Here is a 12,829-nt window from a genome sequence, read left to right as displayed (position 1 = left end):
CAGAAGAACTTCAGGGTCTGTCCCAACCTCTGAGAGGCTGCATACTGGAAGAAGAGGCCAGTGATTAAAGACCAATAACTGGAGACTTGGAGGGGGTGTAGAGGTGGTCTAATGTGCAGCGGTGGAAGACTTGCTGTCCAGCAGCTTCTCTGAATAAGAACAATGATCATTTCTTAAAGCAGTAGGAGTCACACACACTTAAATAACCTGTTTAATTTACATTAAGACACCATCTGACCTTCTTGTTGAGAGCAGCAGGGTAAGAGCGCACGCTGAGATACGATTCAGCCGCCTCTGCCTCTTCTGTAAACACATAAATAGAACAAACATCAAGACATGAAACAATGAAAACGAAACGCTCTGTCAGTGAAGCTGGGGAGTCTGCCCTCACCTTGGCGGACGACGGCCCTCTCAGAGGGTTTGGTAGCAATGATGCTGTTGAGCTGCTGCAGCATGTCTTTCAGGTGGCACTCTGATGGATCAGCCTCCCTGCACATACAGATTTATCTTTTAAAAACTGACTCTGGTCAAAATGTGGAACGACTGTCTTGTCAGATCACAATCAGAGGAGTACCCATTTCATCTGAGACATTTACAATTTAGAATCTAAGTGAGTATTTCTGAAGCATCTCACCTCTGCACAGGCTCATCCTTCATTTCCACCTTCTCTGTCCCAGCTGGAAATAGAGAAAACATAATTAAACTCTTGTTAAAATTAATAATCTAGAAAAAGGACAACACTCATGTAGTGCTCAGACCATTACCCTTGTTGTTAATCGCAGTCAGTGGGCGTCTCTGGCTGAGCTCTGCAGCTGTGGAGGGGGCAATGGAGAACCTTGGGGGCACAGTGAGGCAAGTAGTGGGGAGGCGTGAGGGGACATAGCCGGTCGTGAAGAACTCGTCAGCTTGCAGCTCGGCGACAGTGGGTCACTGGGAGGGATGGGCATGCAGCATCCGCTTGATGAGAGAGGACGTGACTGGGTTGATGTGCTGCAGAGAATCACAGATTCATGCGATGAGAGCGTGGAAAACCAATATATGCACAGTGTGAAGCATCATTCTAACTTACCCAGGGGATGGTGTAGTTGTTTTTCTTGATGCAGTTGTAGGTCATGGCAGTGGTATAATTAAATGTACTTTCTGTAAATACAGATGATTAATGAATAATAATACATAAGAAGTTATTAGTTACTATCTTCTGTATTCATTTTTTTGTATGATTTCTACTGCAACACTTGAATTTCCCTTTAGGATATTTTCTTACTGTGGTGACTTCTGTTGGACAGGAGTTTGTATTTATCCAAATAATAAATATGATGCACAGTTACCACCTTCTGCACAGTGTTTCTTTTTCTTAGGATTATAGACATATTCTCATTTATTAGAACCTCCTTCTCTATTGTACTGTCCTCACTGGGTTGTTAGTTTAGACTTTAATACTCAGGCACATTTACAGCTTATGATTTCTAATGACAAACACATCATTAATTGCATCACATTTACAGGTTATCTGTTTTCAAATTAATTGCTCAGTAATGCACATTACAATTAAATCAAATAATTTAAACAAATGCAAATAAATAAAACTATATTGCAGATATATTTATATCCATGTTCAGACTGATCAATAGTCAGATTTTTGTTTCATATAATCAGAGCATTTACTTCCCTTCAGTGGACACTGAATCACTACAACACTATGTTACACTGATCACACAAGAAAACAGGTTGAACATCCAGTGAAGGAGGGGGTGGGGGGCTCATTTCCTCAGAATCTATCCCTGGAAGAACTGAATTATACAAAAGACAAACGTGTGAGTGTCCTGTGTGCAGACTTGTGCTTGGTCCCAGTGAACAGTGCTGAGTAATTCATCAGAAGTTTGAACCCTGACTGCAGTTCATTCCTGATGTTTGATGGAGAAAAACATCTGGACTCATTTTGGAGGAAACACAATAAAAACTGGAGAGTGACTCAAAGTTCAACATTTATTAGTTAAAGAAAAAGACACAAACACATCATCACATCATATTTAGACACTATGGAATAGATATTTATCATGTGGTCAAAACCACATGGTTCAACAAACAAGGCACCAAGAAAAACTGCAAAATGACACTGTACACATCAGTATGAGCTCAACTGGATCTAAAGTACTTGAAGAGAATAACACATCTGTACCGACATCACCAGCAATGATTGTTAGGAAATCAGAGAGAAAACAGATAAAAAGAAAACATCCTGATTGTCATGGTTCCAGCCTTGTTGCCTGGCTTTTCCCCATGCCCTTATTTGGCACCTTCCTGTTTCCTCCTCCCAGTCTAATTACCTTCACTCACCTTATTGATTGCACCTGGTTTCCCCCACACTACATATACAGACCTGCTCACCTTTCTCCCCTGTCAGATAGTCTGTTCTCAACTCCCGGACACTATCCAGCGTTTCTTTTGGACTGACATATTTTAGATTTTTCGGTCTCTGCCTGCCCTGTACCCTGTCTCTTGCCTGAACCCCTGGTGCTGTGAGTTCTGCTTATTCCCCGTCATTCCCCCTGCTCGCAGTACCAGACCTGGACCTGTATCTGCTTGATTCAGATCATCTGCTTTGAATGCAGAAGGTTCGGGGTTCAAACCCCGTCACAGACACCAGGTGTGTCCTTGAGCGAGACACTCCACGCTAGCTCCTCGGGCGCTGTATGTAGCTGCCCACTGCTCCCCCCAGGGGGATGGGTTAAATGCAGAGGACCAATTTCGTCTGTAACATGTAAATGTGACAAATGACAAATAAAAGCGTTTCTTCTTCTTCTTCTTCTTCCCTTTCTCGGACCTGCACCCCTTCTACCCTGTCTCTACCGGATTCTCCCTCATTTGACCAGCCTGACCTGACCCTGCTTCCCGTCCACCCCTCTGGTTCAGTGAGTGTTTTCCTCTGATCTGTTTTCTCCCTCGTTGTTCCCTTCCCTGCTCAGACTGTTTGGCTCTCTTTTGTGTTTTGACCTGGATTGTCTTTCTGTTGTGGATTTTGCCTGCCAGACCTCTGTAGTACTGTTTCACTGTGTATGACCTGGACTGCCCCCGTTTAGTCTTTTGGATTTGTTCTTTGGACTGCCTCAGACTGTTTTCTCACATTGTGTTTTGGACATGGACAAGGACTCTTGTTACTTTCCTGGACTCGTTACACTGTTGCCAGCCACCCTTCCTGGCACACACTATCTCTGTTGGTCGGCCATATTGGCCGTGACATCACACCACCACTTCCTGTGACCAACTACTTCTGATTTCCCCAGACCTCCACATTCATTCTGCACTGAAGTTTCCTAAAAGCTTCCATCTGACTCATTCCCTTGTACCCTTGTTATTAATAAAACCGTGAAAACTCCTTCCTCTACTTGGTGTTATCTCTGGCCATGGAGTCCTTCATCCAGCTCATGAGACTAATAGTTACTGGAATAATTTCATGTCCTCAACAACTGGTTCCTCTAATAGTGATAGTTTCCATCTTTCAAGGACCAGACGAGGTTTACAAGGAATCATTTAGAGCTGGTTCAAAAAGAAACTGATTTAATCCATAAATCTGAGTGTGTGAGTGAAACAGTCTGAATTATGAGACACTGTCAGTACTACAGTGGACACAGAGACACAAAGCCACCAGACCAGTCAGACCAGACAGAAAACCCAGCATAAAGAGGTTCAGTGAATGTGGTTCTGAAGGTGTGAAGGTGGATCAGTTTATCAGAGGAGACTTTGTAGAAGGACAGAGTGCCAGCAGGATAATCAACAAACACTGCTGCTCTGTGAGAGTCAACAGAGGAGGACACAGAAGAGAGATGAATTTGACTGTTATTGTGTCTGACATAGTAACCACTCTCACTCGAGCAGATCAGAGCCCAGGAATGATCGTTTCCTCCAAACCAACAGTCTCCGTCAAAATTTTCTGCTTTCCTGTTGAATCTTCCATAACACACAGATATATCAATCGCTTTATTCCACTCAACCTCCCAGTAAGAGCGACCAGTCAGAACATTACTACACAGTAGATAATGTGAATGATCAAATCTGTCTGGATGATCAGGATATGACTGATCCTCCTTCACCCAAGTCACTTTCCTGTTGTTGTCAGACAGTTGTAGGTTTTTGTTCACTGTGTTTGTGTCGATTGTGAGTTGACAGAAATCTGATGGAGAGAACAAGACACAATCCAGCTGCAGTTATTAATCTATCACCAGTTTGATGAGACTTTGTGACATCAGTGATTTGAATGAGTGATGTGACAGTTTGAAGATGGTTGAATGTTGCTGCTTTGTTTTCATTAATCTCATTAAAAACATACTTACACTTCCTCAGACCTGGTCTCAACCATCGGTCTCCACAAGGCTCCAACCTGAAAGGAGGAGAGGGGTCAGAGCAGCACATTCTCTTATAGTATATAAACATAGACATTACACAGCTCTCATACACAATGTTTACTGATTCTGTAGAGATGGACATTCAGCAAACAGGAAAATTACAGTCCTTATCTCAGAACTCAATGGAGCAGGGAGGAAACATGGAGAAAAGTTTTCAATTCTCTATTTCATGTCAGTTTTGGTGTCAGACACCTGCTTTCAGTCTCACTCTGTCACCAGCCAAACTAATGTGACACCACAGGAAGCTGGAAACTGGAGAGCAAATGAAAAGAGCTCAGCTCAACAGACATGTACTCTGTGTACAAGTACATCATCTCTAATTTTAAAACTAGACTCAAAACTTTCCTTTTTGATGAAGATTTTAGTTAGAGCTGGATCAGGTGACTCTGAACCATCTCTTATTTATGCTGCTATAGACTTAGTTTGCTGGGGGACCTCTACTGATGCACTGAGCTCCTCTGTTCTCTTCTCCTCTAATGGATTTGTCAAATTAATCAGAGAGGTGAAACTTAGTGGAGTAACCAGGTACCACAGAGGACTACAGTACATTAACAGACAGTTATATCTCATGTTCTCATCTTACATTTAGTCATTTGGGATTTGAACCCCAGTCTCCTCCATGATCTTACCACAACACTATCTAGCTGCTGTGTATTATTGGTTAATTTATATTATAATAGATTGAATTATTAATATTATTATTAACACTGTCCCTGGCTGCAGCACAACTCTCCATACCTGAGAGTGTCCAGACTCCACTCTGGATCCTCCAGTCCAGCACCCAGCAGCTTTACTCCTAAGTCTCCTGGATGATTGTAGCTCAGGTCCAGCTCTTTCAGAGAGGAGGGGTTGGAGCTCAGAGCTGAGGCCAGAGAAGCACAGCCTTCCTCTGTGATCAGACAGCCTGACAGTCTGCAGACACACAAAAGCGCACACAGCAAGTTTGGTGGTGATGTTTTTTGTACATACCAACATCACATACTCCTATTCGTATTTGAAGCAAATGTGGTCACATAGAGTTAAAAAAAAAAAAAAAAAAACCTGAACCATTTTCAATTTCCTGTGTTGCATTTGCAGTTGTTAATGAAATGTGATCTGATCTTCACAAAAGTCATAAATATAAACTAATTTAAGTTGATAAAACACCAAGAGTCCTTTCATGTCATTATTGAACACAACCATTAAACATAAAGGGTGATGGTGGAAAAAGTAAGTGAAGTGATGTCAAACAACATCAACTATAGTCATGTGTTAGCAAACCTGGAGTCCAAGAAATTAAATAAAGAATGGTGATGAGGTTTAGAATATCAAAACATAATATATAAAATTTGTGGTTGTTTATTTTTGTGACTTTGAGGAAGATTTTGTCACATTTGACTAATTTATGCACAAAATCAGAAAATTATGAAGATAACATAACTTTTTATTGCGGTTCTACCTTTAACTACAACATTGACAAGAAAAGGAAAAATCCTCATGGTCTAGAAAAAACATGCTGCATAAAAATGTACTTAAGTTAATGAATCCTGACCTGAGAGTTTCCACTTTACAGTTAGGACTCTCCAGTCCAGCAGACAGATGGTTCACTCCTGAATCCTGCAGGTCGTTCTTACTCAGGTCCAGTTCTCTCAGACTAGAGGACTGGGAGCTGAGAACTGGTCCTCAGTTCACAGCTTCTCTCTGAGAGTTTACAGTCACTCAGTCTGAAAAACAGTGATGTGTAAGATGACAACATTTGTGTTAAATTGTATTTACCATTAATGTTTACTGTGATCAAAATAAAATACAGTAACATCAGTCTGGAACATGTAAATATTTTATACATTGTAAAAATGCATTATTGATGAGAAACTTCAGATTTTAATCTGCTTGGGTCTCACTGATGTCAGCAAATTTGGAGTTTTTAAATATCTCCAGTTATTTAAAACAGAAACTTGACCTGACCTGAGAGTTTCCACTTTATAGTTTGGACTCTTCAGTTCAACAGACAGAAGCTTCACTCCTGAATCCTGCAGGTCGTTGTTACTCAGGTCCAGTTCTCTCAGACTAGAGGACTGGGAGCTGAGAACTGAGGACAGAGCTTCACAGCTTCTCTCTGACAGGTTACAGCCCCTCAGTCTGAAAAACAGTGATGTAGAAGATATAAAACACCATTTGTGTTAAGATTTAATGAAATACATTGTAATACAAGAAAACAAGTAAGAAGTTTTGTTCTGTTGTTGAAATTCAGTAGCTGTGGATTTAATAAATAAATTCCTCTCTCTTTACACTTACACAACTTTCTTGGATACTTTGACAACTCCCAGCACAAACAGAAAATCGTACTTTAAAAAGTATGAACAGTATTTAAATGGATCAAACACATCCAGGTCTTTTCCTGATGACACCAACATGAAGAGCAGAGCTGACCACTGAGCAGGAGAGAGTTTATATGTGGAGAGACTTCCTGAGTCCAGGTACTGTTGGATCTCCTCCACTAGAGAACGATCATTCAGTTCATCCAGACAGTGGAACAGGTTGATGCTTTTCTCTGCTGAGGGAGTGTCTTCGATCTGCTTCTTGATGTACTCAGTTGTTTCCTCATTGATCTCTGAGTTATGTCTTTGTGTCTTTGTCTGCAGACCTCGTAGGAGAGTCTGATTGGTCTGCAGTGAAAGACCCAAAAGAAAGCGGAGAAACAAGTCCAGGTGTCCATTTGGACTCTGTAAGGCCTTGTCCACAGCACTCTGGTAGAAATGTGTTGGTTTAGGTTTAGATTTTTGTTCTGACAATAGGTTGACTCCAGAGTTGATGAAGATCAGATGGACATGAAGAGCAGCCAGAAACTCCTGAACACTCAGATGGATGAAGCAGAACACCTTGTCCTGGTACAGTCCTCTCTCCTCTTTGAAGATCTGTGTGAACACTCCTGAGTACACTGAGGCTGCTCTGATATCGATGCCACACTCTGTCAGGTCTGATTCATAGAAGATCAGGTTTCCTTTCTGCAGCTGCTCAAAAGCCAGTTTTCCCAGAGACTCAATCATGTCCCTGCTCTCTGGACTCCAGTGTGGATCTGTCTCAGCTCCTCCATCATACTTGATGTTCTTCAGTTTGGACTGAACCACCAGGAAGTAGATGTACATCTCAGTCAGGGTCTTGGGCAGCTCTCCTCCCTCTCTGGTTTTCAACACATCCTCCAGAACTGTAGCAGTGATCCAGCAGAAGACTGGGATGTGACACATGATGTGGAGGCTTCGTGATGTCTTGATGTGGGAGATGATTCTTCTGGCCTGCTCCTCATCTCTGAACATCTTCCTGAAGTACTCTTCCTTCTGTGAGTCAGTGAACCCTCTGATCTCTGTCACCATGTCAACACACTTAGAAGGGATCTGATTGGCTGCTGCAGGTCGTGTGGTTATCCAGAGGCGAGCAGAGCGAAGCAGGTTCCCCCTGATCAGGTTTGTCAGCAGCACATCCACTGAGGTGGACTCTGTAACATCAGTCAGGATCTAATTGTTGTGGAAGTCCAGAGGAAGTCGACACTCATCCAGACCGTCCAAGATGAACACAACCTGGAACTCTTCAAACCTGCAGATTCTTGCTTCTTTGGTTTCAGTAAAGAAGTGATGAACAAGTTCCACCAAGCTGAACTTTTTCTCTTTCAGCACATTCAGCTCTCTGAAAGTCAGTGGAAATATGAACTGTATGTCCTGGTTGGCTTTGTCTTCAGCCCAGTCCAGAGTGAACTTCTGTGTTAAGACCGTTTTCCCAATGCCAGCCACTCCTTTTGTCATCACTGTTCTGATTGATTTATTTATTCCAGGTGAGCCTTTAAACATGTCTTCATGTCTGATTGTTATTTCTGGTCTCTCTAGTTTCCTGGAGGCTGTTTCAATCTGTGTGACCTCATGTTCATCATTGACCTCTCCAGTCCCTCCCTCTGTGATGAAGAGCTCTGTGTAGATCTGGTTGAGAAGGGTTGGGTTTCCTACTTTAGCGATCCCCTCAAACACACACTGGAACTTCTTCTTCAGATTAGATTTAACTTCATGCTGACAAACTGCAGCATCAGTTCCTAAACGAAACCACAAAAACATGATCAATATCATTTCTAATGAAAACAAAGTTTGACAGTTTCATGACCATAAATAATTCACATTTCAACATATTAACATTTCAGATCTTCAGCTCTCAGTAAATGTCTCATTTGTCCATGATGTTAAATGTTTAGAGAAATCCTCTTACTGCTCTGCAGACACTCAGCCAGCTCCTCCTGCTTCATTCTCCTCAGGAAGTTCAGTGTGATCTTCAGAAATGCCTCTCTGCTGCTCCACCTCTGCTCTTCATCCTCACCATCCATCACCTCCTCATCCTCCCTCCGACTCTCTAAGTATTGTGGGTAATCTTGACTCAGAACCTTCTGCATCTTCTTCAGCTCGTTCTTCACAAAAGTGACAATGTTCTCCTCCAGTAGCTGGAACAGAAAACTACATTAATGACACAAACAAACTCAAATCATGGAGCCAAACATCAGATCTATGTTGGACAGACTGACGATCCACTGGTCTAAAAAGTGCAGCATGGAGATTATTGGGAACACAACAGATGGAAAAGTAGTAGTTGGACATGTACAGACCAGAAATATGGAGTCCAGCTGTGTTGGATGCTGCTGGGCAGACTGACCACTGGGAACCTCTGAGCTCTCCAGGTCCACTCTGTGGAGGAATCATCAAGAATTAGTTCACAGTATGTCTGTCCACACAGAGACACACACAAGGTAAAGGTCCATGAAGAGAGATTTGATATGAACAGTGAATCAGAGACTCCCTGTAGTGGTGAAGCTTTACTGTCACCAGTCACTTTGGTTTAGTCTCAGCAGCTCTGAACAACAGATATCTTTGAATTGTTGGATCAAGGCATCTAGAGACAGAGTCTGCTTGGATCAGACTGGTTGTACTGGGCAGCTCCCAGTCTGAATATGTTGAACTGTGTGAGTATGAGGCAGTGTGCTGCTGCTCACATAATTCACTTTGACTAATTCACATGTGATCAACTTCATTCATTCATTAGTTCATTGTTTCTAAATGATTCTTCAAACATCAGCTCTGGTACTGACACTGGGGACAAACGCACCTCTACACTGACTTCACCAACATTAGAACTAAAGTTCCAACAGGAGGTGAAGATTCTTCAAGACATTTGTACCAAAATCTTCATTTGGAGAACTTTAATCACAAAGATTTGATCAGATTCATTCATTAGAAGAGGAGCAGCCCCCTGAGACCCTCTACAGCAGGGGTCCGCAACCTGTTGCTCCGGAGCCGCATTTAATTGAATACAGAATAAAAAATAGAGTGATACTAAGAACCTTCCAGGACAAACTCGTGTTTTAAACATGGAATTCACTCCGACACCTACATAAACATGAAGAAATCTGCATTTTAAGTCCTGTCGATCTTCAGATCCACATACGTATGTGAGCAGCTATTCTCCATCATGAACTACGTTAGAAACAAACACCTCTCACGACAGTTGACTGTGTAAAGATGAAAGTGACTTCGTAAAGCACCGATCTTTATTTTTTGAATTCATGTCAAGTTTCAGCTACACGCTCCGAAAGCCCAAAGGCGATATAAGGATGATGGCTCACGGCATTTTCTGTTTGCTACATAGATAATTTAAGTTCAGCTTTTTAATTCATTCTTAAGAGACCTTCAACTTGGCATGTTTTTCTTTTTTTTTTTTTTTTTTAACAAACACATTTTTTTTTTTAAATGTGTTTGTTACATGAATTAAATTAAATTTTCTCTGTAGCACTTCATAAATGTCATAAGAAACACATTATGGCTGTTTATACAAAAGAGTAAAGGTAAAACAATAAAACAACATTATCTTCATTTTAGATGTCAAAAAATATTTGCGGCTCCCAGTGTTTTCTTTTCTGTGGAGACCAGGTCCAAATGGCTCTTTGGGTGTTAAAGGTAGCTGAGCTCTGCTCTACAGATCAGTGGTTTAGATACTGACTGGATGGAGATTTGATCCATGATCAGAGTGTTTGCTGAAAGAATAGTGGAGAAAGCTTCTCCTTCAAACAGATCAAACAGAAATCAACTTACTCACATCAGAAATATCCAGAAATCCAAAGAACACAACAATTTATCATCAGAGAAAGTTTACATCATATTGTTCAGACTGATTTTAAACTCACAACAACTTACTCTGTGTCTGATGAATGTTGCTGTTTAAAAAGAATAATAAGTGCTCTTGAAGGACACACAGCTGGGTTCAGGTCCTGGTCCAGGAGATTCTGGTCTTTGATGGGACCTGATAGAAAAACTACTTTGGTGACGCTCACATATTCAGTCAAAGTTTCCTTCATAAAAGACAAATAGAATCAGAAGAATAGTAAAAATGTCCTGATGAAATATTCAATTCTAGATGAGACTTGGAGACAGAATCAGTCCGATGGTCTCAGTCATCTCACCTCTGAGCTTTGGTCTGGCTCTCATGGTCCCCACACAGAGTGGTTTTACAGGGAGGGACTCCCTCCTCTCTGTCCTCACACTGATCCATGATGCTGAATCCACCTCAGCTCACACACACTTTCTACCTTCATGTGAAGAGGAAACACAAATCACTGATGTGCAGTGAAAACTGAAATCCTCCTTTCCATCATTTCTCCTGAACAAAGATCAGCTGCTCCTCCACTGTTTGGCTCTTCTTTACTCTTTCATATCAGAGTTAAATGCAGTCAGACAGCAGGTTTTATTATATCAAGAGTTAAATTTGTGAAGAGGTGTGTAAGGACCAATTCTCTTTTTTATATGAATTTATGAAAATACTGATATTCCTGTTCCGACCTTAAAATACAAGTACACAGACTCTGTACTTAAGCAAGAGTGCAAGTACAAGTACATGCTGAAAAAGTACTTTAGTAGAAGTACCACCTATTTCTCTTCCCATGTTCCCCGTCTGTCTCTCTACAACTCACCATCAACAAAATACACAAAGAAGTAAAAATACTGCACAAATATTTTAATGTGTATTACTGTGTAAACATCACTTTTGTTGCAACAGGTAAAGGTGAAGTTTACTTCATGTACTGACAGGTGGTGAATGTATACTAATACATCACAGACCAGCTGATTAGCGTTTCTATTAATCTGTATCTTTAAAGTAGCTGTGAAATAAATGTAGTAAATTAAATAGTACAATATTTCCTCTGTAGTGGAGTAAAAGTAACTTCAAGTAAAGTACAAGTATCTCATCACATGGAGTGGATAGAATGAAACATGATACTATTACTTTGATAAACGATGTACTTAAATGTACTTAAATGTATTTCAATGTACTGACTACTTGAGTTGTTTATTCTGTAATAATTCTCCCTCAGGTCCAACTACAGACCTCAGTCCTGGTCCCAGTGGACATGAAACACTGAACATCTGGGACCGAGTCTCCTCTGATTTCTCCTCACAGACCTGAGACCTCAGACCGGATCACTGTCTTTATTTATTTATTATTATATTAAATATCAACATTATTTTAACCCCCATCAGTCGGAGCTGTTCTCCAGCTGCCTTCAGTCCTCAGTAAGTGGAGCTCCACAGTAACAACGACTCTGTGTTCAACTAGAGACCATCCACTAACTCTATGTCCATTAAAGACGTTTGAAATGGACAAATTTTACTGTCACGACAATAGAAACCGAAACTAAAGGTCTGTTGGATGAAGTGCGTCTGAAAACCAGAGGAGAGCAGAGGCTGAGATAAAGACGGACACTGACCAACTTTTCTAGCAGCATTAAAGCTGCTGTTTGTGCTGGAAGTTGTAGATACTCACCTCTAATGATGAACAGACAAGATTCAGAGTTTCTAGTTGTGATGGACGAAGCTTTGGAGAGAGTGTGTTTGTCACGATTCCTGCCTTGCCCCCTGCCCAACTGTTGTTTTTTCCACTCTCACTCTTCCACACTACTCCTCTTCCCTGTTATCTGCTCTTGTACACTCTGCCTCATGAAGCACTGAGGGTTTCCTAACAATTGTGTCAAAAACGATTCAAAGCTTCAAGACTTCAGTGAGGGTGAAATCTGGTGGACAACTGAAGCCATAGTAACCTCTAAAGGGCACGACTGAAGCATTGGCACTGTTTCAATCCCATGACAGCAAGTCTGTGGGGTCATTCAAGTATTTTGTTCATGTCACAGGTGTAGAACGGCTGTTTTCCTTTTGATTTATTTGTTCCTCAATGATGCCTAGCGGCAGTGTGAGGGAAGGGGGTCTTCTCTCATAACATACACAACAATTATTACCGAGGCTCTGCAAAATAGTCAGAGCTGCAATCTATACTTTGCATAGTATGTTTATAATCAAGAGCAGCTGAATACAAAAGAAAACTTAACTTCTTTATAGTCATCAAACCACAATAACAAATATTAACAATTT

At 41.2% G+C, this 12,829-nt stretch overlaps 1 pseudogene; it reads right to left on the bottom strand.

Annotated features, from left to right (window-relative positions):
• Window positions 1–3,459: 3,459 nt before the first annotated feature.
• On the bottom strand, window positions 3,460–12,323 carry LOC117152856 (annotated as a pseudogene).
• Between the last annotated feature and the right edge of the window lie 506 nt (window positions 12,324–12,829).

Source organism: Anabas testudineus, chromosome 1 (genome assembly GCF_900324465.2).
Source record: "Anabas testudineus chromosome 1, fAnaTes1.2, whole genome shotgun sequence".
NCBI lineage: Eukaryota > Metazoa > Chordata > Actinopteri > Anabantiformes > Anabantidae > Anabas > Anabas testudineus.
Note: the sequence above shows the minus strand (reverse complement) of the source record. Positions and strands in the feature narration are given on the sequence as shown.